The following is a 25,526-nucleotide window of genomic DNA, read 5'->3' as shown; positions in this document are numbered from 1 at the left end:
CTCATTTATGACCGTGACAACAATGTTCTTCTATAACTTTGACGATATTTCCATGGAGACCTGCATAGTCTGGTGAGTCCACCCTGGTCATGCCTCATGCAAGTTTTTTTTGTGTTTTTTGTTTTCTTTTTGTTTTTTTAAAGCTATGGTAGTTTTTATTTTTTTTAATGATTTCACCTTCTCTAATTCACCAGTTTTGGTTTATATTTGGTGTCTTGTCTGTGAAATCTTCACCTGGAGTCCAGTGACAGAGATTTTCCTTTGTACATTCTGTTAGAAATTCTCTAAGCATACACAAAGATCGGTATATGATTCATAGATTTTAACTTATGTTTGTTTTTAAATATTTATTAGTTTATTTTATGTGAGTGCTCTTTCTTCATGTACACCACTATTCCAGAAGAGTGATCCAGATCCCCTTATAGAAGGGGTGAACCACCAGGTGGTTGCTGGGAATTGAACTCAGGACCTCTGAGAAGAGCATGCAGTACTCTTAACCACTGAGCCATCCTCCAACCCCCAATATAGATTTGTAGGTATGCATATATGCTTACCTTAGTCCTATTTTCTGACACATAATCCTTACTGCACAAGTTTGATTCCAGCATGGGATGCACAGAGAAATATTGCATACAAGTTAGGAGGTGTTTGTACATGTGTGAGTGTCAGTATGACTGTTGATTTCTGTCTTTCCTGACTTGTCAACCTTGATTCCAATACCATTCTGGCTCAGACATCTTAGGTCTTTATGGAGGTCTCTCTTTACGCAATCTTCTTCTGTGATGTTGCCCTGTTTCTTGCTTTACTTTCTCTATCCATTTATCTATGAAGATTGTAATTAGACACCCAAGTAAAATAAACATTATAGCACTTATTCATGTTACATGGAATATGTAGAACAACTTTGAAACAACTATAATTATAGAACAGCTATAGATATCATAGCAATAATGAACACTCAGACCCATGAACAGATACATTCTGCATTTATGTATGTAGTAACTCAGCAATGTTCTGAGCCTTTCTAATGTATAGGCAATATAGGTATATGCACCCAGATTGCTCACAAATAGTGGACACCTTTTCATTCATGTATTCTTGGTATTATTTTTAAACTACAAGTACTATGTGTGGCCTTCTCTGTGATGCGAATATTCAATTTTCTGTGAACTGTCAGAAACCAAATGTCAATGACGCGCATGAATGATCTGCATGGATTACTTGATGATGGAGACTACTTGATGTTCATTGCAGTTGCCCCTACTTCCTTAAGAGCATGTACAGGCTACTGAGTCTACTGAAGGAAATGAGGGACATGTCCCAGAGATGAGTCCACAGGCTATTTCTCTAGACTCACCCTAAAAGAACATTATTGAGTAGCTTTCAGCATCTTGTGTATAACAGTCATTGGTGAACTTGTTACAGGATGTGTTTTGACTTCTTGGCCCCTCACCAACACCTTATTGGATACCAGGGAACTAGAGTAGAGAGAGGGAGAGCCATTGTGTGTGGGGGGACAGGGATTCCTAGAAAGAAGCTGGGTCTGCAAAGACTGATCGCCTGATTGGAACTTCAGTGGTGTGGATATAATGGAATGTTGCAGTCCTAACTACAGTTTATGTGTGCTTTTTTAGCTCAGAAGAACCCCTTCCCTGGCCCCTCTATGTTGGAATCACCTAGAATCTTGTCACTGTCAGATAAAGTCGGACCTGTCCTACTGGCACAAATTTTTCTTTTAAGTTCACATTATATTATCATAACAAAACCATTGTTTTCTACCAAACAAAAGACTGTAAGTGTTATCAGATAGCACCTAATGCCAACAGCATAGTTTTGGCCTGTTTAATAGTTGAATTAATGTATACAAGAAGTGATTGATTGGTAGCTAATTTGTTCTGTGACTATAAACACTTCATCACCCATATTGTACCATGGAATTTGTAGTAACCTACATCTGTCTCACTCATGTTTTCTCCCTAATATTTGACTACAGAATAAAATTTTCCTTTGAGCTGAGAGCTGTGTATTGCATCAGCATTTGTAGGTGTGTGGTTGTCCACATCCTGGTGTGTGAGTGGATGTCTCTGAGGATTCCAGGAACATTCTCTATGTGGGACATTAAGGGTTAAATAGTGACCTAATGGAATCACAGTCAGATGCAAGCTTATATGAGGACCACATGTGGCATAGTGTTCTCTTCCCTCTGCATTACTTAGCCAATGTCATTACCTTGATTCCTAACTGATGCCTGTGGTGTTTCGAAGAGACTAAAAATATAGGCATGAAAGTTAGTTAAAGCACTAATTGCTTTGATGATAGCTATGAAGTGTTATAATTTTATTACTGTGTCTTAAATGGTGATCTGGCCTTTGGTGCCTTGCTTGTTTATTCTCCATAATGATTTAGAGCACGATGATTCAGAGCACCCATTTCCCCACATCACACAGTTATCCCCTCATATTGTCATTCTATGGCTTGATGCTGACCTTGTCCTAGTATTTAGCAATGAAATTCATTCCATCTTCATCAGATGCCTCTGGAGAATTTCCTGGTTCTGAAAGTTGCATTCTGAGCCTGTGTATAGGACACAGACAGGGAGGGTACCAGGAAAGGAAAAGGTCTCATTTCCACTGTGTTTCATTCCCTGGCATTGCTGTATATGTTCAGGGTTGTGTGATGAGCTAGGAAGAGAAAGGCATCCTGTATAACTTCCACTGAAGAATTCTGCTCCGACAGGACACCATCATTCCCTCTGGGATTTAGATGCTTTCTCATCCTGGTTTCCTCTATTTCATGTGTTTATTTCCCTGTGTACTACCATCCAGTGTGACAGAGAAAGGTTTGACCTCTGCATCCCAGAAGCAGGAGCTCATTGAGAAGAATGCAGCATCCTATAGAGTCTCCCAGTCAGATAGAGTGAAAAGAAATGTGGATGCAGGTTAGTTCTCTTCCACCATAGTTATCTACTCAATAGGTTAACCATATCCCTCCTCATGTTCATCTGCAGACTTTTGAGGTTCAGTGTGAATTCCATGTGTAAAAACACCCTGCCATCTCAAACAGATGGAGGGGCCAAGGCACTCGGGAGCAATTCTATTAAGTCGGGATTCCCAGAACTTACAGGTGTTAGATTAGTATTCTTCACATGTGGAGCTTGTGTGCTGCATTCCCAGGTCTTTCTGGTGTCATTGTCATTATTGTTCCTTCACAATCCTCCCATGGAGAGGTGAGTTTGAGCTGCACAGGCTCATGCCCCAGGAAGGTAGCACTTCCACCCACTCACTCAGGGAAACATTGAAAATGCTGAAGCAATACACACACACACACACACACACATTTCCTAGAGTGTACATATATATATATATATATATATATATATATATATATATATATATATATATATATATATTCTATAAACAGTGGCAGTATTGATTGTGTTCAGATTCTGTGCACAAGTGGATTTGCTTCTGTGTGTTCAGTGTGTTGCCGGCATGTGTGTGTTCCTGCTTAGACTCACAGTAGCTTCTATAATTTCATCAAGTCGATACTTTATCTTTACCTTAGACCAGGATTGGGTTCCAATATTTGGACACATGATATGTCTGAGACATGAATTTTAATATGCAATCAGAATATACTCAGGTGAAAGATCTCCTAAACTGAAGAGTTAAGGAAGGTCCCATCATGTCCAGTTCCCAGCCTACGTTCTCTCCCTCCCCTCCATAGTCCATCAGGCCTGACTCACACTGATGCAGTTCTCATGAAAGTCACGAGGTGGGAGCAAAACTAAATTCTTGCATTTTAGTGAATAGGGCTGATGTTTTACAGAGTAGCACATATCCCCAAGTTCATGTATCTCTGGTGTGCTTGGAAGCTTCAAGGGTGTACTAGAGAAGTTCCGTTTGTGGATCACCACAGACCTAGTACTCAACAACTCACTTCATCGCTGCCCAGGGTAAAGTGAGCAATTCAAACTGTGTAAACGGTGCCCATCATAGAGAATATGGTGTCTGATTATTCAGGGGCATCTTGTAGAGAATATACTTGGACTGAATTCTCTGGCACTCAGATGCGTTTCCCAAACATTCTAAGTAAAGGATTAAATGCCAGGGGTTCTTTTCTCTCTTTCCCACAACTTGCCTCTAGGTTGTCAGGCAGGTTGAAGGTTTTAGGTACAGAAAAGCACTCTTCAAGCCACCAATAGAGAAATGCAAACATCAGTCCAGCCAGAGAGGCTTGGATCTACATTGTGGTAGATCCTGCCTGCAAAATATGCTAGGGCATCTGTGGCATAGTCCTGTGGAGCAACAACCAACATCTGAAGTGACATAAGTCCCACTCCAACAGATGGGACCTACACCTGACACTGCTTTGGTGACCAAGACCAGAGACTAGATAGACCAGGGACCTAGAGTAAAATTAGCTAAAATTAGTAAAATTATTGGTCATAACAGAAAGGGGAGGGGATAAAATGAATCTTGGTTACCCTCAGGTAAAGTACTTTTCATTTCTGCACACCTAATTGTGACATTCATTCTGCTGCATTTATTCAGACCTGGCTTGTACATTGACAAACTATGTAGACAACCCTGGGTTATAAGACATAACCCAGCAAAATATGGGTGACAACAATTTGGTAATAGTCTCTTCTGGCCAATATTGAAGCCACTTGTTTGTGTTTGGATTATATTGTCTGTTTAGAACATGATCTCCTGTTTACATTGCATGTGCTAAGCCTGTTTATATTTGCCTTCTCATGTCATTTCTGGTGGCATAAAGACCGTATTGTGATGGGGCTGCTGTAAGTCTCCTGTTCATTGCTTCTGGGGTCTTGTGCTGAATGAGATTTTTAGCTCAGGTCTGATCCTGTGTCTCTCAGGGTTAATGTTTTCTGCTCTGGACGATATGGAGCTGAATGTCTATACAGTCAGTTAGCTTCTCTCCTGTGGAGTCACTGCTGGTCTAATTAGGTATGTGTCTTAGTTAGGGTTTTACTGCTGTGAACAGACACCATGGCCAAGGCAACTTTTATAAGGACAACATTTACTTGGGGGTGGTTTACATGTTCAGAGGTTCAGTCCATTGCATTCAAGGTGTGAGCATGGCAGTGTCCAGGCAGGCATGGTGCAGGAGGAGCTGTGAGTTCTACCTCTTCATCTGAAGGTGCTGGTGGAAGACTGACTTCCAGGCAGCTAGGGTGAAGGATTTAATCCCGTGACACACCTACCTCAACAAGGCCACATCTCCTAACAGTGCCACTCCCTGGCCCACTCATATACACACTCTCACAGTAGGTAAGTCGTAGCTAGCTGCCAATGAAAAGGACTTCAGTTGAGATAAATGCAGAAGAAGCAGATTGGGAATGCTCCATTCCATGGTCTTCACAGGCACCTAAGAGGACAAGGATGTGAGAAGGAATAGAAGTGTTACCTAAGAAGATGTGCATTCCCTCAAGTAGCTTTAATGTGACTGCATGTGCTGTCTGTGGATAGATAGGTTACACACATTATTAATACACTACCATATTACCTAGCTTTCCTTACTAAAGCTTACCCTCATTCTGAAGTTGTACATTTCTCTAGGAGGAAAGAGGCAAATTAAAAAGTCAGGTACCAGTGAGGCCAAGCAAGAGATGACAGCATCTCCTAAACCATATATCTAGATTACCTTTCTTGCTGAGTCTAGAAACACAGCTGGTTAAACCCAAGTAGCCTACAGAGATAATGATGTATGATTTCCTAAAGACATTTCAAGTCATAAACAACTGACGTGCTTATTGGGAGCAGACTTCTTAATATAGTAAGCCTTAGGATTACCATATTAGCACCTCCCTTCTCCTAAATCTGCAAACCACACATTGCAAAATTCCCTAACAAGTTCATTCACAGATGGGCTATCTTTAAGAGTTAAAAAAAGCTATCTCATGCAGTTTTACTTTAGTTTTAAATGCCACGTACATTTTATTCTTTGCTTTACACCTTACAGTATGATATGCGTTGAGACATATAACTTCACACTCCACAGGCTCACAAATATGAGCATCTTAATGACACCTAAGGGCACTCCCTCTTTAAAAGCAATGCCCATGAAATTCTTGTGCTAACTTCTTTTTTTTTAATTTTTAATATTTTTATTACATATTTTCCTCAATTACATTTCCAATGCTATCCCAAAAGTCCCCCATCACCCCCCCACTTCCCTACCCACCCATTCCCATTCTTTTGGCCCTGGCATTCCCCTATATTGGGGCATATAAAGTTTGCAAGTCCAATGGGCCTCTCTTTCCAGTGATGGCCGACTAGGCCATCTTTCGATACATATGCAGCTAGAGACAAGAGCTCCGGGGTACTGGTTAGTTCATCATGTTGTTCCAACTATAGGGTTGCAGATCCCTTTAGCTCCTTGGGTACTTTCTCTAGCTTCTCCATTGGGAGCCCTGTGATACATCCAATAGCTGACTGTGAGCATCCACTCCTGTGTTTGCTAGGCCCCTGCATAGTCTCACAAGAGACAGCTATATTTGGGTCCTTTCAGCAAAATCTTGCTAGTGTATGCAATGGTGTCCGCGTTTAGAAGCTGATTATGGGATGGATCCCTGGATATGGCAGTCTCTAGATGGTCCATCCTTTCATCACAGCTCGAAACGTTGCCTCTGTAACTCCTTCCATGGGTGTTTTGTTCCCAATTCTAAGAAGGGGCACAGTGTCCACATTTTGGTCTTCATTCTTCTTGAGTTTCATGCGTTTAGCAAATTGTATCTTATATCTTGGGTATCCTAAGTTTTGGGCTAATATCCACTTATCAGTGAATACATATTGTGTGAGTTCCTTTGTGATTGTGTTACCTCACTCAAGATGATGCCCTCCAGGTCCATCCATTTGGCTAGGAATTTCATCAATTCATTCTTTTTAATAGCTGAGTAGTACTCCATTGTGTAAATGTACCATAATTTCTGTATCCATTCCTCTGTTGAGGGACATCTGGGTTCTTTCCAGCTTCTGGCTATTATAAATAGGGCTGCTATGAACATAGTGGAGCATGTGTCCTTCTTACCGGTTGGGACATCTTCTGGATATATGCCCAGGAGAGGTATTGCTGGATCCTCAGGTAGTACTATGTCCAATTTTCTGAGGAACCGCCAGACTGATTTCCAGAGTGGTTGTACGAGCTTGCAATCCCACCAACAATGGAGGAGTGTTCCTCTTTCTCCACATCCTCGCCAGCATCTGCTGTCACCTGAATTTTTGTTCTTAGACATTCTGACTGGTGTGAGGTGGAATCTCAGGGTTGTTTTGATTTGCATTTCCCTGATGATTAAGGATGTTGAACATTTTTTCAGGTGCTTCTCTGCCATTCGGTATTCTTCAAGTGAGAATTCTTTGTTCAGTTCTGAGCCCCATTTTTTAATGGGGTTATTTGACTTTCTGGAGTCCACCTTCTTGAGTTCTTTATATATATTGGATATTAGTCCCTTATCTGATTTAGGATAGGTAAAGATCCTTTCCCAATCTGTTGGTGGGTTTTTTTTTTTTTTGTCTTATTGATGGTGTCTTTTGCCTTGCAGAAGCTTTGCAGTTTCATGAGGTCCCACTTGTCAATTCTCGATCTTACAGCACAAGCCATTGCTGTTCTATTCAAGAATTTTTTGTGCTAACTTCTATACTGTCCTTTGCCTCTGTGACTATCTGTCCTAGTACTTCATAGAGTTCATAATGTTGCTTCACTGTGGCTGAGGCTCTTTCAGAAATTATTTTCTAAGATGGAATCAGTGACCTAGATTTATATGAGAGAAATTCCCTGCAGAGAAGGGAACAGAACTCCTGCTTGGGCTGACTTCCTACTGCTGCAGACTAGAAGGGCTGTAGATATTTGATTAGCATTGATGAATAAGCTCTCTCTCTCTCTCTCTCTCTCTCTCTCTCTCTCTCTCTCTCTCTCTCTCCCAATCTCTCTCTCTCTTTTTCTCAATCTCTCTCTCTTTCCCCCCCCCCCCTCTCTCTCGTTCTCTCTGAAGAAGTGGCAGGAAGCGCTACTCACCTGGAGCAATAAGAGGTGTAACACAAATTCATCTCCACATGTAAGTATTGGGAAGGAACAGTATTGACAATGACACCAGAAAGACCTGGGAATGAAGCACACATGCACCACATGTGAGGACCACTAATCTAACACCTGTAAGTTCTGGAAATCCCGATATAATAGAATTGCTCCCGAATGCCTTGGCCCATCCATCTGTTTGAGATGGCAGGGTGTTTTTACACATGGAATCACAGTGAACCTCAAAAGTCTGCAGATGAAAATGAGGGATATGGTTAACCTATTGAGTAGATAACTATGGTGGAAGAGAACTAACCTGCATCCATATTTCTTTTCACTCTATCTGGCTGGGAGACTCTATAGGATGCTGCATTCTTCTCAATGAGCTCCTGATTCTGGGATGCAGAGACCAGCCCTTTCTCTGTCACACTGGATGGTAGTACACAGGGAAATAAACACTTGAAATAGAGGAAACCAGGATGAGAAAGCATCTAAAACCCAGAGGAGGGAATGATGGTGTCCTGTTGGAGCAGACTACATCAGTGGAAGGTATACAGGATGCCTTTCTTTTCCTAGCTCATCACACAACCCTGAACATACACATCAATGCCAGGGAATGAAACACAGTGGAAATGTGACCTTGTCCATTTACCATAAACTTTCCGGGTACCAGAAAATTCATAGCACTAAGTGTTTTCATAAAGAAATTGGCCAGATTCCATACAATCAATTTAACACCACACCAGAAAACTCTAGAACAGCAAGAAGCAAACACCAGAGAGGAGCACATGGCAAGAAATTGTCAAACTAGGGGCTGAAATCAACCAGTTAGAAACATCGAGAAAGATATATAGAAACAACAAAACCAAGACCTGGTTCATTGAGAAAATCCACAAGATTGAAAGACGCTTAGGCAAACTAACCAGAGGACAGAGAGGCAGTATCCAAATGAATAAAATCAGAAATGAAATGGGAGACATAACAACAGAAACCCAGGAAGTTCAAAACATCATCATAATCTATTACAAAAGCCTATATTCTTCAAAAGTGGAAAATGTGGATGAAGTGGATGGGTTTCTAGACAGATACCACACAACAAACTTAAATCAAGATGAGATGAAATATCTAAACAGTCCCATAAATCCTGAGCAAATAATCATTAAAACCCTCCCACCAGAAAAATTCCTTGGCCAGATGGATTTACAGAAGAATTCTACCAGACCTTCAAAGAGCTAATACCAATACTCCTCAACCTATTCCCGGTTGTAGAAACTGAAGGAATACTACTTAATTCATTCTATGAAGTCACAATTAGTCTGATGCCTAAACCACACAAAGACCCAACAGAGAAAAAGATCTTATAAATACCAATGCTAAATTACTCAGTAAAATTCCCACAAACTGAATCTAAGAACACATCAAAACAATCATTCAACATGATATAGTTTTCTTCATCCCAGGGATGGAGGGACAGTGCAAGAAACGAAAATCCATCAATAATACACTAAATATACTTGACTTTTCAAGGGAAAATACAACATGATCATCTCATTAGATGCTCAAAAAGTCTTTAACAAAATACAATGCACCTGTATGTTAAAAGTCCTGGAGAGATCAGGAATTCATGACACCTACATAAACATACTTAAAGCAATATAGATCAAACCAACAGCCAGCATCAAACTAAACGAAGAGAAGCCAGAAGCAAGCCCACTAAAATCTGGGACATGAAAAAGTTCCTCACTCTCTCCCTATTTATTCAATATGGTACTCAAAGTTCTAGCTAGAGTAATCAGACAACAAAAGGAGATCAAGGGGATACAAATTAGAAAGGAAAATGTCTAAGTTTCACTCTTTGCAGATGATATGATAGTACATGTAAGAGACCCCAAAGTTCCACCAGAGAACTACTGCCATTGATAAACAATATCAGCAAAGAGGCTGGATATAAAATTATGTCAAATCAGTATCCTTCCTTTGTACAAATGACAAACTGCCTAGGAAAGAAATTAGGGAAACAACACTCTTCCATATAGCCATAAATAGTATAAAATATCTTGTTGTAATCCTATGCAAGTAAGTAAAAGATGTGTATGACAGAAATTGAAATGCTTGAGAAGTCCAAGAAGACCTCAGAAGATGGAAATATCTTCCAAGCTCATGGATTGGCAAGATTAACATAGTAAAAATGGCCATCTTACCAAAAGCAACCTACAGATTCAATGCAATCCCCATCAAAATTCTAACACACAATTCTTCAAAGACAATGGAAAATCAATTCTCAACTTCATATGGAAAAAAAAAAAACAAAAACAACCCAGGACAACCAAACCAATTCTCAACAATAAAAGAACTTCTGGGGCAATCAGCATCCCTGACCTCAAGTTCTACTACAAAGTACTAGTGATAAAGAACACATGGTATTGGTACAAAGACACACAGGTCAATCAATGGAATAGAGCAGAAGACCCAGATGCAAACCTATACAACTATGGACACTTGAAATTTGACTAAGAAAAAAACCCATAAAGTTGAAAAAATGCATCTTCAATATATGGTGCTGCTCTAACTTTCCCTTTGTAGGTAGCAGAATGAAAATAGATCCATATGCATCACCTTGCACAAAGTTCAAGTCCAAGTGGATCAAGAACCTCAATATAAAACCAGCTACACTGAATCTAATAGAAGAGAAAGTGATAAAGCACCTGAAACTCCTTGGCAATGGAAGAAATTTCCTAAACAGAACACCCGTGGTCCTGGATCTAAGATCAACAATTGGAAAAAAAAAAACTTCACTAAACCTACATAAGGCTAATATTTTATATATATATATATATATATATATATATATATCAAAAAATTAACCTCCAAATAAACGAAAATAACCTTAAATCACCAACCTACAGATTGGGAAAAATCTTCACTAACCCTACATCCTACAGAAGGCTAATATGCAATATATATAAAAAGAACTCAAGAGTTTAACCTCCATAAAAACAAAATAACCCAATTAAAAAATGGATCACAGAACTAAACAGAGAATTCACAACAGAGGAATCTCCAATGGCCAAGAAGCACTTAAACAAAGTTCACTGTCACTGTCCTTAGTCATTGTAGAAATGCAAATCAAAACAACCCTTGGTGTAAGAGATTCCACCTTACACCAATCAGAATTGCTAAAATTACAAACAAGGTTGATACAGTTAGGCAGCCAGCCTCACTGTACCAACCTTGCAATTCCATCTAACCAATCTCTGTCCCACCTTGGTATGACATTCGTAACCCTGCAGTAACACATTCTAATAAATTTGACATAATACCATCAATTCATAGTTATTTTACCATGTTTTTCAGAGCACAAAATTTCTTGTTTTTAATATCATTTTCTTTCCATTGAAAATAGATACTTTTGTCATAGAATAAATAATGTAAACATGCCATCAATATACTAAAGTAGAAGCCATAAATCATACAGAAATACGTGATGAAGATCCTTTCAGGCTCTAGAAATGCTGCTTCACTCATAGTATCTTGATATAGGTCATAATCGAGTTGTTGGTAAGTCTGGAGGTGTAGCTCAATGGTAGAGCACCTAGTTAGCATGCATGGGGTTCCAGGTTCGATTCCCTGCGCCGCCAGATCTTTTCTTCTCCCCTTTCAGGTCTCTTGTGTCCTAGTGTGTCATAACCCAGAACACATTTCCATGCAGACCTCAAAAGACATATCAGAATGATACAAGAGCTCAACTATGAGCATGACAACAATGTTTCTCTAGAACCTTGACGATATTTCCATGGAGACCTCCAGAGTCTGGAGAGTCCAGCCTGTTCATGTCTCTAAGAATGTTTTGTTCACAGCTTGAGCAAATAGCTGCTTCGTGGGTGGTGGCAGTTTCTCTTATGAGCATGCTTTCTGAGGTGAACATAACAAGAGTGAGAGACTTCTGCTTAGAGAGAAAGGAAGGGGAGGGCTGGGCAGAGCATTCCTAGTTTCTGATTAGAGAGAGGGGAGGAGCACTGTGGTTGTCATGGGAACCTGAGGCCTTTGTGGACACTCTTTTCAATGGCTAACTAAAGGATGTAGTGCAAGCTGCATTCTCTGTAGCCAAGCTTTTGGATTCCCAGAGGTGATCACTTTAATCTCCCTGAGGATGGGAACAAGGAAGCAGGGATCCCAGACCCAGGTAGGCTCCCTCCCACTTAGGGATTTGTGGCCAGTGTGTTGCTAGCAGCAGGAGAGGGACTTGTGACCATTCTTCCTCCTCAGAGGGAGCTGCTCTGTACTGGGGTGCATAGGAGCCATTGCATGGGGGGGACAAGAGGATGGGGAGATAGGACAGAATATAGTGTGCACGCTCTGATCCCTGTATTCCCTGCGTGAAACAGGCATGCCTGGTGGGAATTAAGTGGAAAATTCTAAACAATAGTCTAGGATTGTCCTGTATAGATGGCTCAGATGACTGACTGTTTACATATGGAGTCTCTCTCTCTCTCAGTCTCTGTCTCTGTCTCTGTCTCTGTCTCTCTCTCTCTCTCTGTCTCTCTTGCTCTCTCATTCTTGCTTTCTTGCTCTTGCTCTCTTGCTTGCTCCCTCCCTCCCTCCCTCCCTCCCTCCCTCCCTCCCTCCCTCCCTCCCTCCCTCCCTTCCTCCCTCCCTCTCTCCATTGCTCCCTCTCTTCTTCTCTCTTTGTTTCTCCTTCCTCCTGGTCATCATTGTCTCCCTCCTCCTCCTTATATTTTTTAGTCTTCGTTTTGTAGGTTGAGGTTTGGATTTGTTTTGAGACAGGGTTTTCCTGTGTCCTAGTTGTCTTAGAAGTAAAAGTTTTATGATGAGATTACAATTATGGTACACGGTGTACTTTGGAATAATTTGAAATTTTAAGTTGCCAACTTTTGTGGTACTCACTCTACCACATGTCCCCGATTCTCCACAGAAGCCTCCACCATGCTGCTGTCTGCACACCTACTGTCTTAATGTTGCTAATAAATCTCTTATAAAGTGAACAATCTTACTAAATATCCCAGTGCACAACGGCACACCTGAAACCTTTTACATTTTTCAATTTCTGTTTTCTAATTGACTTTTGGAAGCTTTTCTGCAAGTTTCACAGAAATTCTCTAATGTATATGAGCTTTTCACCTTTTCTTCTAGTCGTGGACTTACTCTCTTTTTTTCCACCAGGCATTTAGAATAGTAATCATTTTCAGATTTTAAGGGTTTCTTTCTCCAGTTCTCCAATTATGATTTTTATTTTGTATCTTCTTTGTGAAATCTTCATCTCTCTCCCTGCCCCTAAGTGACAGAGATTTTGTTCTGTGTATTCTGTTAAACAGTGTATCTGTCTTTTTAAAATATCTTTGCATAGGATACAAAGGAGGCCCTAGTTTATATTTGTTTTTAAAAATTGTGATTTATTTGATGTGTGAGTGCTCTATCTGCATGTACACCACCATTTCACAAGAGGGCATCAGATCTCCATATAGATGATTGTGAGCCACCACGTGTTGCTGAGAATTGAACTCAGGACCTCTGAAAGAGTAGTCAGTGCTCTAAAACTTTGAACTTCCATGCTTGGGCTTTGGGAATTGAACCCAGTCTTCAGGCCTGATTACATGTGTGTCTACAGACTGAACCATCTTGCCAGTCCTGTTTTCCTGTACCCATTTGTATTAGTCACGGTTCTCAAGAGTCTCAGGACTAAGAGAATGAATATGTTTGTGTATACATAATACATGCATACATTTGTACATAAATACATACATAAACTAATTTATTGGAATGACTTACAGGTTGTAATACAACCAATCCTACAATGGCCAGCTATGAATGGGAAGTCTAAGAATCTATTAGTTGCAAGTCACACAAGGTTGGGTGCTTCATCTGGTCTTTTGCATAACCTGGAATCCTGAAGAAGTTGCTCCAATAAGCATACTGGCAAAGGCTGCACAAGCAGGCAATAATAATAATAATAATAATAATAATAATGATAAACCTTTCCTTCTTCCACTGTCCTTATATGAGATTCCATCATAATGTTGGCCAAGACTACAGGTGTGCCTCAAGATCAGGATTAAAGGCAGGTATGGATTTGGAATTAGTACATGTGTCATTCCAACTCAAGATCTGCATCAAAAACTTGTGTCTCCCAGCCTCAAGATCTGGGTCACAGGTGTGCCCTTTATTTCTTGATTTTAGTTCCTTTCAAGTTGGCAATGGACAATAGTGATCAAAAATTACTAAAATATTCTAAATACTCCAGCTTTAGATTATGAAGCGTTTGTTTTCATCATCTCTATCAAATTGCATCCTTTTAATATTTAATTTTGCATTTTAACAGCCTAGTATGGAGTTGGTGTAGGTGAATGTTTCAAATTCATTGCAAAGTAAGTAGGTTGACTTGTATCATGTTTCAGAATTCCATATAGCTGTGATTAAGATCTACTCCTCTAGATGATAAGGTTTGAAGATATTTTCATATAATAGTGTAAATCAATTTCAAGGATTTTTTGCATCCAAAAGTAGTGTGTTACAATCTAATATTATTACTGATATTTTCCTTAACCTTTGTATCAGTTGGGTTTGTTCTGTAAGGCACATTTTTTTTCATTTTTTTATTGGGTATTTATTTCATTTACATTTCCAATGCTATCCCAAAAGTCCCCCACACGCTCCCCCACACACCCACTCCGAACTTCTTGGCCATGGCATTCCCCTGTATTAAGGCATGTAAAGTTTGCACGACCAATGGGCCTCTCTTTGCACTGACGGCCGACTAGGCCATCTTCTGATTCATATGCAGCTAGAGACACGAGTTCCAAGGGGGTACTGGTTAGTTCATATTGTTGTTCCACCTATAGGATTGCAGAGTCCTTTAGCTCCTTGGGTACTTTCTCTAGCTCCTCCAATCGGGGCCCTGTGATCCATCCAATAGCTGACTGTGAGCATCCACTTATGTGTTTGCTAGGCCCCGGCATAGTCTCACAAGAGACAGCTCTATCTGGGTCCTTTCAGCAAAATCTTACTAGTGTATGCAATGGTGTCAGCGTTTGGAAGCTGATTATGGGATGAACCCCCGGGTATGGTAGCCTCTAGATGGTCCATCCTTTCGTCTCAGCTCCAAACTTTGTCTCTGTAACTCCTTTCCATGGGTGTTTTGTTCCCAATTCTAAGAAGGGGCAAAGTGTCCACACTTTGGTCTTTGTTCTTCTTGAGTTTCATGTGTTTAGCAAATTGTTTTTTTTTTCTTTTTTTTTTTTGAATATTTTTTTATTACGTATTTTCCTCAATTATATTTCCCATGCTATCCCAAAAGTCCCCCATACCCCCCCCCCCCCACTTCCCTACTCACCCATTCCCATTCTCTTGGCCCTGGCATTCCTCTGTATTGGGGCATATAAAGTTTGCAAGTCCAATCGGCCTCTCTTTCCAGTAATGGCCAACTAGGCCATCTTTCGATACATATGCAGCTAGAGACAAGAGCTCCAGGGTACTGGTTAATTCATAATGTTGTTCTACCTATAGGGTTGCAGATCCCTTTAGCTCCTTGGGTACTTTCTCTAGCTTCTCCATTGGGAGCCCTGTGATCCATCCAATAGTTGACAGTGAGCATCCACTTCTGTGTTTGTTAGGCCCCGGCATAGTCTCACTAGAGACAGCTATATCTGGGTCCTTTCAGCAAAATCTTGCTAGTGTATGCAATGGTGTCAGCGTTTGGAAGCTGATTATGGGATGGATCCCTGGATATGGCAGTCTTTAGATGGTCCATCCTTTCATCACAGCTCCAAACTTTGTCTCTGTAACTCCTTCCATGGGTGTTTAGTTCCCAATTCTAAGAAGGGGCAAAGTGTCCACACTTTGGTCTTCATTCTTCTTGAGTTTCATGTGTTTTGCCAATTGTATCTTATATCTTGGGTATTCTAAGTTTCTGGGCTAATATCCACTTATCAGTGAGTACATATTATGTGAGTTCTTTTGTGATTGGGTTACCTCACTCAGGATGATGCCCTCCAGGTCCATCCATTTGCCTAGGAATTTCATAAATTCATTTTTTAATAGCTGAGTAGTACTCCATTGTGTAAATGTACCACATTTTCTGTATCCATTCATCTGTTGAGGGGCATCTGGGTCCTTTCCAGCTTCTGGCTATTATAAATAAGGCTGCTATGAACATAGTGATCATGTGTCCTTCTTACAGGTTGGGACATCTTCTGGATATATGCCCAGGAGAGGTATTGTGGGATCCTCCAGTAGTACTATGTCCAATTTTCTGAGGAACCGCCAGACTGATTTCCAGAGTGGTTGTACAAGCTTGCAATCCCCCCAACAATGGAGGAGTGTTCCTCCTCCTCCACATCCTCTCCAGCATCAGCTGTCACCTGAATTTTTTATCTTGGCCATTCTTACTGGTCTGAGTTGGAATTTCAGGGTTGTTTTGATTTGCATTTCCCTGATGATTAAGGATGTTGAACATTTTTTCAGGTGCTTCTCTGCCATTCGGTATTCCTCAGGTGAGAATTCTTTGTTCAGTTCTGAGCCCCATTTTTTAATGGGGTTATTTGACTTTCTGGAGTCCACCTTCTTAAGTTCTTTATATATATTGGATATTAGTCGCTTATCTGATTTAGGATAGGTAAAGATCCTTATCCAATCTGTTGGTGTTTTTTTTTTGTCTTATTGATGGTGTCTTTTGCCTTGCAGAAGCTTTGCAGTTTCATGAGGTCCCACTTGTCAATTCTCAATCTTACAGCACAAGCCATTGCTGTTCTATTCAAGAATTTTTCCCCTGTGCCCATATCTTCAAGGCTTTTCCCCACTTTCTCCTCTATAAGTTTCAGTGTCTCTGGTTTTATGTGAAGTTCCTTGATCCACTTAGACTTGACCTTAGTACAAGGAGATAGGAATGGATCAATTCGCATTCTTCTACATGATAACCACCAGTTGTGCCAGCACCATTTGTTGAAAATGCTGTCTTTTTTCCACTGGATGGTTTTTGCTCCCTTGTCAAAGATCAAGTGACCATAGGTGTGTGGGTTCATTTCTGGGTCTTCAATTCAATTCCATTGGTCTACTTGTCTGTCGCTATACCAGTACCATGCAGTTTTTATCACAATTGCTCTGTAGTGCAGCTTTAGGTCAGGCATGGTGATTCCACCAGAGGTTCTTTTATCCTTGAGAAGAGTTTTTGCTATCCTAGGTTTTTTGCTGTGGTGGTGCACAGCAGTAGGATTTCCTGAAGGAGGCAGAGGCAGGAGGATCACGAGTTCGAGGCCACCTGGGCTACACGTTTTTTTTTTAATTCATTTTTTAGCTGGGTGCCTGGTCCTAAGGAATGGCATAAGACTTCAAAAATGCCTGGTGTCTTAGTTAGGGTTTTACTGCTGTGAACAGACACCATAACCAAGGCAAGTCTTATAAAAAACAACATTTAATTGGGGCTGGCTTACAGGTTCAGAGGTTCAGTCCATTATCATCAAGGTGGGAGCATTGCAGTATCCATCCAGTAAGGCATGGCATAGGAGGAGCTGAGAGTTCTATGTCTTCATCCAAAGGCTGCTAGTGGAAGACTGACTTCCAGGCAATTAGGGTGAGGATATTATACCCACACCCACAGTGACACACCCATTCTAATCAGGTCACACCTATTCCAACAAGGCCACACCTTCACATGGTGCCACTCCCTGCTCCAAGGATATACAAACCATCACACCTGGCAAGGCAAGTGTTTTAGCACTGAGCTTCTTCCTCAGGCAATAACTTCTTAGCCAAACTCATGTCCCAAATATCGGGGTAGGTATTAGTCGTGAAGTCAACAAAATTGAGATGGTCTCAAGTAAATTTATGTGAAAAACAATAAAGATATATATTTTAAACTACGGCAAAGGGCTTGAGAGGTGACTCAGCTATGAAAAGCAGTTTTTGCTCTACCAAAGGACCACAGTTTGCTTACCAGTACCACACTTGGTGGCTCCCAACTGTATGTAGCTCCAGTTCCAGGGGCATTTAAGAGGTTCTCTTATGAACTGTGAAGGCCCCAGGGACACACATTATGCTCAGTCATAAACACAGAGAAATCATGCATACACATGTTTAAGAAGCCAAACAATAAAAAGAAATCCTTAAACTAAAAGAAATTGTCACATCAGACCAAATGTTAAGATCATGCATACTTTGGTTATCATATCGAATTTAACAGGCAAGTACTTAAACTGTAATCTCACTTTCTCAGAAGACTGCATGTAATTAAAAAAGCACCATTATGTTTCATATTTATCACGTGCATATACCCTCCTATTGCTTCCTCTTTTTAGATATGTGTGCCTCTGTATAAGTGCTTACCCTTTTGTGAACCTGATAAGGGCCAGAGATACAATGATAAATAACTTAAGTGGTTGTGGGGAGAAAACGTGCAGAGTGTACTGTGCAATGAGTGAGCTTTCAGGATGTCTCACACATAAACCTACACTAAATGTGGGTATTTCCACTCCTTCCACACGAAGAGACTGTGGTGTGCACACTTACAGCCTATCAGTCAGCTGTGAAGCTGTGGGAAGAATGATGTCTGCAGATATGTGTGATGGAAGGTTTTATACCGTTTGTGAGATTCATTACTAGATCACGGTTTGGAGACAAAAAAGTACCACTTTCCAGAAAGTAGAATTATGCTCTGTCAAAGGCAGGACTCATGCCAGGAGATACTTCTGCCCTCCCCTCAATGGTTGCAATTTCCCTGAGTGCCCATTCCTGGCTGTCATATGAGCATATTATTAAAACAGTATTTGAATCACATCTTCTTACCAAGTTCCATTGGTTTAAGAATGTTCCATTTTCTGTTACTGAGGAGCCTTCCTATGATTATGATATTTATTTATTAATATTCATTTCTGATCCTGTGTTCAAACACGTCTTTGTATCAGCAATAGAGTTGAGGTTTGGTGTCTGCAGATGGTGTGGACCCCATGGTGGGTGGTCTCTGGATGGCCTTTCCTTCAGTCTCTGTTCCAATTTTTTGTCCCTGTGTTTCCTCTAGATGGCAACAATTCTGGGTTAAAGATTTTTGAGAAGTGTGGATGTCCCCATCTCTAAAATGGGGGACATATCTATCTACTGGAGGTGGTCTCGTCAGGTTCTATCTCCCTGCTGGACAAGGAGATAAGAATGGATCAATTTGCATTCTTCTACATGCTGACCTCCAGTTGAGCCAGCACCATTTGTTGAAAATGGTGTCTTTTCCCCACTGGATGGTTTTAGCTCCCTTGTCAAAGATCAAATGACCATAGGTGTGTGGGTTCATTTCTGGGTCATCAATTCTGTTCCATTGATCCACCTGTCTGTCACTGTACCAATACCATGTGATTTTATTACTATTGCTCTGTAGTACAGCTTGAGTTCAGGGATGGTGATTCCTCCAGAATTTCTTTTATTGTTGAGAATAGTTTTCACTATCGTGGGTCTTTTATTATTCCAAATGAATTTGAGAATTGCTGTTTCTAACTCTATGAACAATTGATTTGGAATTTTGATGGGGATTGTATTGAGTCTGTAAATTGCTTTTGGCAAGATAGCAATTTTTACTATATAAATCCTGCCAATGCATGAGCATGGGAGATCTCTCCATTTTCTGAGGTCTTCTTTGATCTCTTTCTTCAGAGACTTGAAGTTCTTGTCATACAGCCCTTTCACTTCATTAGTTAGAATCACACCAAGGTATTTTATATTATTTGTGACTATTTTGAAGGGTGTTGTTTGCCTAACTTCTTTCTCATTCTGTTTATCCTTTGTGTAGAGGAAGGTTACTGATTTGTTTGAGTTAATTTTATATCCAGTCACTTTGCTTATGTTTATTTTTTTATTAGCTGTAGGACTTCTCTGGTAGAATTTTTGGGGTCGCTTATGTATACTATCATATCATCTGCAAATAATGATAACTTGACTTCGTCCTTCCCAATTTGTATCCCTTCGATCTCCTTTTGCTCTCTAATTGATCTAGCTATAACTTCAAGTACTGTATTATTAAATGGGAAGACAGTGTCTTGTCTTGTCCCTGTTTTTAATTCGATGTCTTCAAGTTTGTCTCTATTCAATTTGATGTTGGCTGTTGGTTTGCTGTCTATCGTTTTTATCACATTTAGGTATATGCCTTGAATTCCTGTTCTTTCCAAGAGTTTAAACATGAAGGGGTGTTATATTTTGTCAAAGGATTTTTCCAGCATCCGATGAGATGGTCATGTGGTTTTTTTCCTTTGAGATTATTTATGTTGTGGATTAAGTTGTTGGATTTCCATATATTGAACCACCCCTGGGATGAAGCCTACTTGATCATGGTGAACAATCGTTTTGATATATATAACAACAAAAATCCCTTTCCATATCCCATTCTACACTACTAACCAATTCTGATATTCTCTGCTATCTCTATTGTCTATGTCTAGCTGCTACCATTTCAGTTTGTATATGGCCACAGTGCACAGGGTGATTTTCTGTAGCTATTAGATCACATGATCCTAACGTGTATTCCAAGCTCACTTAGAAAACAATTTTGAGAGAATCCTAGTATTGTGACCATATATTCCCTAAACAGTGTGTGTGTATCCACATGTGAGCATGCATGAAGGTATGCATGCACATGTGCACTCATGTGCATGTGTTGTTTCTCTTGGTTACCATCCTTCTCTCCTCTTTTTTCTGTCCCTTTATAGCTCCTATATCTTTAGTCTCGCTTCCTAAGTTAAGATTGAGGAGTAAAGAGAGGGGATTCTATGGACGTCAGTCCTTATATCTAAATTATTCACATTCTTCTCAACATCAGATGATAAACATGCAAAAGAGATTTAGATGCAAAGGGAGTACACGAATCTTGCCCTTTTCATAGGTGTTAATATACTGAACCAAATAAGTGTGTTGCTGTTTAGTTTATATGTGGCTGTATAGACTGAAATGCCTACTTCAAATACTCATTTAAAGTCTTGGTCACCAACTACAGGATTTAGTTACTGAGAAGTAATTTGACCATGAAAGTTCTGCCATTATCACTAAATTAATAAATGATGATTAATCATGATTCATAATTTGATGGTAAGATTGGGGGTTAATGGAAACTTCTAGAAGTATGGCTTAGTTGGACCAAGTAGATCACTGTGGACATGATCAGACAGACAATATATTGCCCCTGGTTCTCCTTTCTCTGCTTCTTAATCATTAGATGAACAGTTCTGATACACCACACATACACAGACACACAGACACACAGACACACAGACACACAGACACACACACACACACACACACACACACATAGAAATGCATACAGATACACAGGCATACACCACCCAGGGGTGGTCTCTCCCACCTTTGAACCTATACATCTTCTAAATCATCCTGACCATTATGTAGAAACAGAGAACATTAGTACCTCAAGGACCCTCCTTCAGCACATGTGGAAAGAATAAGCAAAGCCCAGAAACTGAGTATGGGATCTGATGATGCTGCCTACACAGGAGCCCTGTTGGTGCACCAGAAGGCCAGGATGGAACAGCTTCAAAGAGAGCATGAGATGCAGAAGAAAAAGCTGAATAAACTCAAATCTGAGGTCAATGAGATGGAAAATAATGTAACTCAAAGGTACCTGAAGAGATCAAATTCCATATCCCAAATACCTTCACTCAAAGAAATGCACCAGTTGAGAAGTTGTAATGGACAACTCCAGATTGACATTGACTGCTTAACCAAAGAAATTGATCTTTTCCAAGCTCAAGGACCACATTTTAACCCCAGCACTATTCATAACTTTTATGACAGTATTGGATTTGTAGACCCTGTGCCACCAAAACCCAAAGATCCAAGTTCACCATCAAAGCACCAAAGATCCAAGACACAGAGGATAAGGAGGGTACTCAGGGGAATTGCACTGCCTGTCTGTTTCTGAATCATCCAGCCTTAACCCACTGTGAACAGTGTGAGATGCCTCAACATTTCTGAGCCAAAGGCCCCATCTTCCTCTGAAACCATATCTAAAGTTCAAGAACATCGCCTATCATCAGGGAAGTTTCACTGCCACATAGTAGTTAGTCCAGTTGAAGGTGTGATGAGACAGTTTTGTGCTGTGTTGAGTGTCAGCCCACAGAGCTAAAGATACCTCAGTCTAATGTCATGGGCAGTGACACTCATTACCTGAAAAATGATCTGAGAGACAGGGCTGCCTGCTGCCTGTCCATGTCCAGTGTCCCTGTCCAGTGTCACCATTTCAATGCCTAGGTGTTCCCAGGACTTCTCTCTTCTTGTCACCACTGATCTTGATGGGAGGAAGGAACAGGATGAACATTTTTGGGGTGTTTTTAAAGCTTTTGGTGAAACACTACATACACAAAGAGAAAGAACAAGGCTTGACTCAAAACTCTGCTGCCACATAGTGCCAGTAGATGTGGGAAATGTCACAAATCTGGTGTACTTTTGGCCTTATCCTCTGTCTTCTCTGAGGACTTGAAGCCAGTATCTAGGTCTGAGATAAAAGGAAAGCCACGTGTCTGTACAATCAGTAGTGCACTCCGCAAGCCTTTCCTAATGTACAGATCTGTCACATCTGCTTTGATTTTTCCATTATCTTCTTATATTTTTTATACATATAGTGTAATAGACTTTTGTTAACTAATGTCCTTTTTCCCTTTTAGTAAGCCCGATCATGTTCCTTTCTAATCCTTACCTGAGAAAAGCAATGCCGTAAGGTAGAAAGCATAAATGAAATTAAACTATGCATGATATAACTCCCCTCTCTCCTTAATCCTCCTCCTGTCCACTGTCCTTTGGTGACAGTGCTATGAGAAGACATGCAGCAACTGAATGTGAGGCACTGCAGGAAACACGGCAGGCATGTCAGATGGTCACAGTCATGCTGTACAGTGACTTGAGCTGTGGGTGACCAAACATATCATCTTTGTCTTCTCTGGCAGTTTAAAGAAAATCTGTTAAAACCCACTTTCATCTTGCCCCATCTGTGTGGTATCCCATAGAACTCCATGGGAGGCTCTTGTGGGGAAAGTGCAGTTTGAGAAGCCGCCTCAGCAGCAGTTCCCACACTCTCTTCTTCCCAGGAAGAAATGTAGCTGCCTTACTGCCATACCCAGGGATCCATCCCATAATCAGCCTCCAAATGCAGACACCACTGCATATGCCAGCCAAGATTTTGCTGAAAGGATCCAGATATAGCTGTCTCTTGTGAAGCTATTCCGGTGCCTTGCAAACACAGAAGTGGATGCTGACAGTCAGCTATTGGATGGATCACAGGGCCTCCAATGGAGGAGCTAGAGAAAGTACCCAAGGAGGTAAAGGGGTCTGCAACCTTATAGGTGGAACAACAATATGAACTAACCAGTACCCCCAGTGGTCGTGTCTCTAGCTGCATATGTAGCAGAAGATGGCCTAGTTGGCCATCATTGGAAAGAGAGGCCCCTTGGTCTTGCAAACTTTATATGCCTCAGTACAGGAGAACGCCAGGGCCAAGAAGAGGGAGTGGGTGGGTAGGGGAGTGGAGGGGAGGGTATGGCGGACTTTTGGGATAGCATTTGAAATGTAAATGAAGAAAATACCTAATAAAAAATTGGAAAACAAACAAACAAACAAAAAATGAAGGTTTTAAACTTGGCTCACCATTCTATAGTATGGTCCACTACAGCAGAGAGTGATGGGAACAGAGCTGTAGGCAGCTAGTAATTCTGCATCTACAATTGGGAAGCAGAGGGAGATGAATATTCCTACTTACAACCCCTTTCACTTTTTAATTCTGTCCAGGTACCCAGGTCATAAAATGTGCCGCCCACATTTAGGGTGAGTTTGCCTACCTCAGTTAAGCCAATTCCCACCCCCCACAAAAAGAAATCCCTGACTGACACACCCAGAGGCTAAGCTAATCTAGATAATCCCTCAAAGGCACTTCCACAGGATCCTTTTCTTCATGATTATAGGTCCCTTTGACAATCCAAATAAAACATCACATCATCCAAATGAAAATAAACAAAGAAACATCAGAGCTAGACTAGACCATATATAGAATGGACTTAAGAGACCCCTACAGAATATTTTATTAGTAGATATGGCATACACATTCTTCCTGGCACCCCACTGAATCTCCTCTAAAATATACCACACTTCATTTTGAAATGCAAATGGTAACAGATGCAAATCAATATACATAGTTTGTTTTATTAAATATGGAAGAATTAAAACAGAAATCACTAACAGAAAAAACACAGAATCTACAGAAATATGCATATGCTGATCAGTATACATACTTCACTAGGCTTAAAAGTTATCATACAAAGAGAGATTCATTATGCCATTTTCATTCATGCCTTTGCTTACATATTTACTTATTTCTATGCCCACGGCTCTTTTGTCTGCACATAGGTCTGTGCACCACATACATGTCTGGTACCTGTAAAATTCAGATGAGGGTGTTAGATCCTACTTGGACAGGAGAGTTACACATAGTTGTCAGCTTGCATGTGTATCTGGATATTGAACACAGGTCCTCTGTTATAGCAGCCAGTTCCTTTAACTGCTAAGCCATCGCTCCAGCCTTCCTTTTTCCTTGTTTATCCTCCTCTCCTGACATCCCAGATCCCATGACTTCCATCTACTGGTTCCTTTCTTCCTTCAATAGTTATCCAGTGGTGGTTGGAATGAGATGTCTCCCCTGTTCTCAGTATTTTAATACTTGGTCCCCAGTTGGTGGTTGTTTGGGGCAGTCTTAGGAGGTATGGCCTTGCTAAAGAAAATATGTCATTAGGGGCATGGTTTAAAAGCTAAAAGACTCAGCTTTTCACATTCACTCTCTCGGCTTCCTGATGTCATTTGAGATGTGTGCTCAGAGGACCATGTCTGCTGCTTGCTGCCATAGGCACTTCCTCACCTTGATGAACTCTCATCCCTCAGGAATTATAAGTTGAATAAATCCATCCTTTAACCACTTGCCTTGGTTATGGTTTTTTATCACAGCAATACAAAGTAACTGCTACACACCCACTTATGGTTTTATATGTTATGTACCTAATGATGCTTTTCTATTTTCCCCTGAAGACTTTTCTACTCTTATGCTTTATTTTCTGTAGGGCTGTAGGCCCAAGTCTGCTCCACCACTGGGCACAGCCCCTTGGGGAGGCAGAACCCGGGTAGTTTGACTGCACTTATCTGTAATCTCCTCCAGGGCCTGTCTTGGGCTATAGGGAAGTGCCAAGGCACCACTGCAGGTGTGGGAAAAGTACAGTCTGAGATGTGGGAAAGCCATAGGGGGTTCAGAGTTCTCTGGGGCCTGCGACAAGGCCAGGGCCATTGGGATCTTAGACACTTGGACATCCAGGCACTGTTGGGAGTTACAGAAAGGCAGAGAACAGAGCCAGCGCTGGAGGGCTGTGCACAATGCCTAACTTGGTGTCAGGAGATAAGGGGAGTTCCAGCTTGTCTCATGTGGGGTGATTGTACTTATCTTGGCAGATGCAGGC

General features: G+C 40.8%; 1 pseudogene; it reads left to right on the top strand.

Moving 5' to 3' along the window:
- The first annotated feature begins 22 nt into the window (after nucleotides 1–22).
- LOC147004535 (TGF-beta-activated kinase 1 and MAP3K7-binding protein 2 pseudogene) lies at nucleotides 23–22,011 on the top strand (annotated as a pseudogene).
- The last annotated feature ends 3,515 nt before the right edge of the window (nucleotides 22,012–25,526 follow it).

This window comes from Mus caroli, unplaced genomic scaffold (genome assembly GCF_978045245.1).
Source record: "Mus caroli unplaced genomic scaffold, Mus_caroli_1 scaffold_5, whole genome shotgun sequence".
NCBI classification, from domain to species: domain Eukaryota; kingdom Metazoa; phylum Chordata; class Mammalia; order Rodentia; family Muridae; genus Mus; species Mus caroli.
The sequence above is the reverse complement of the archived record's forward strand: the minus strand, read 5'-3'. Positions and strand labels throughout refer to the sequence as shown.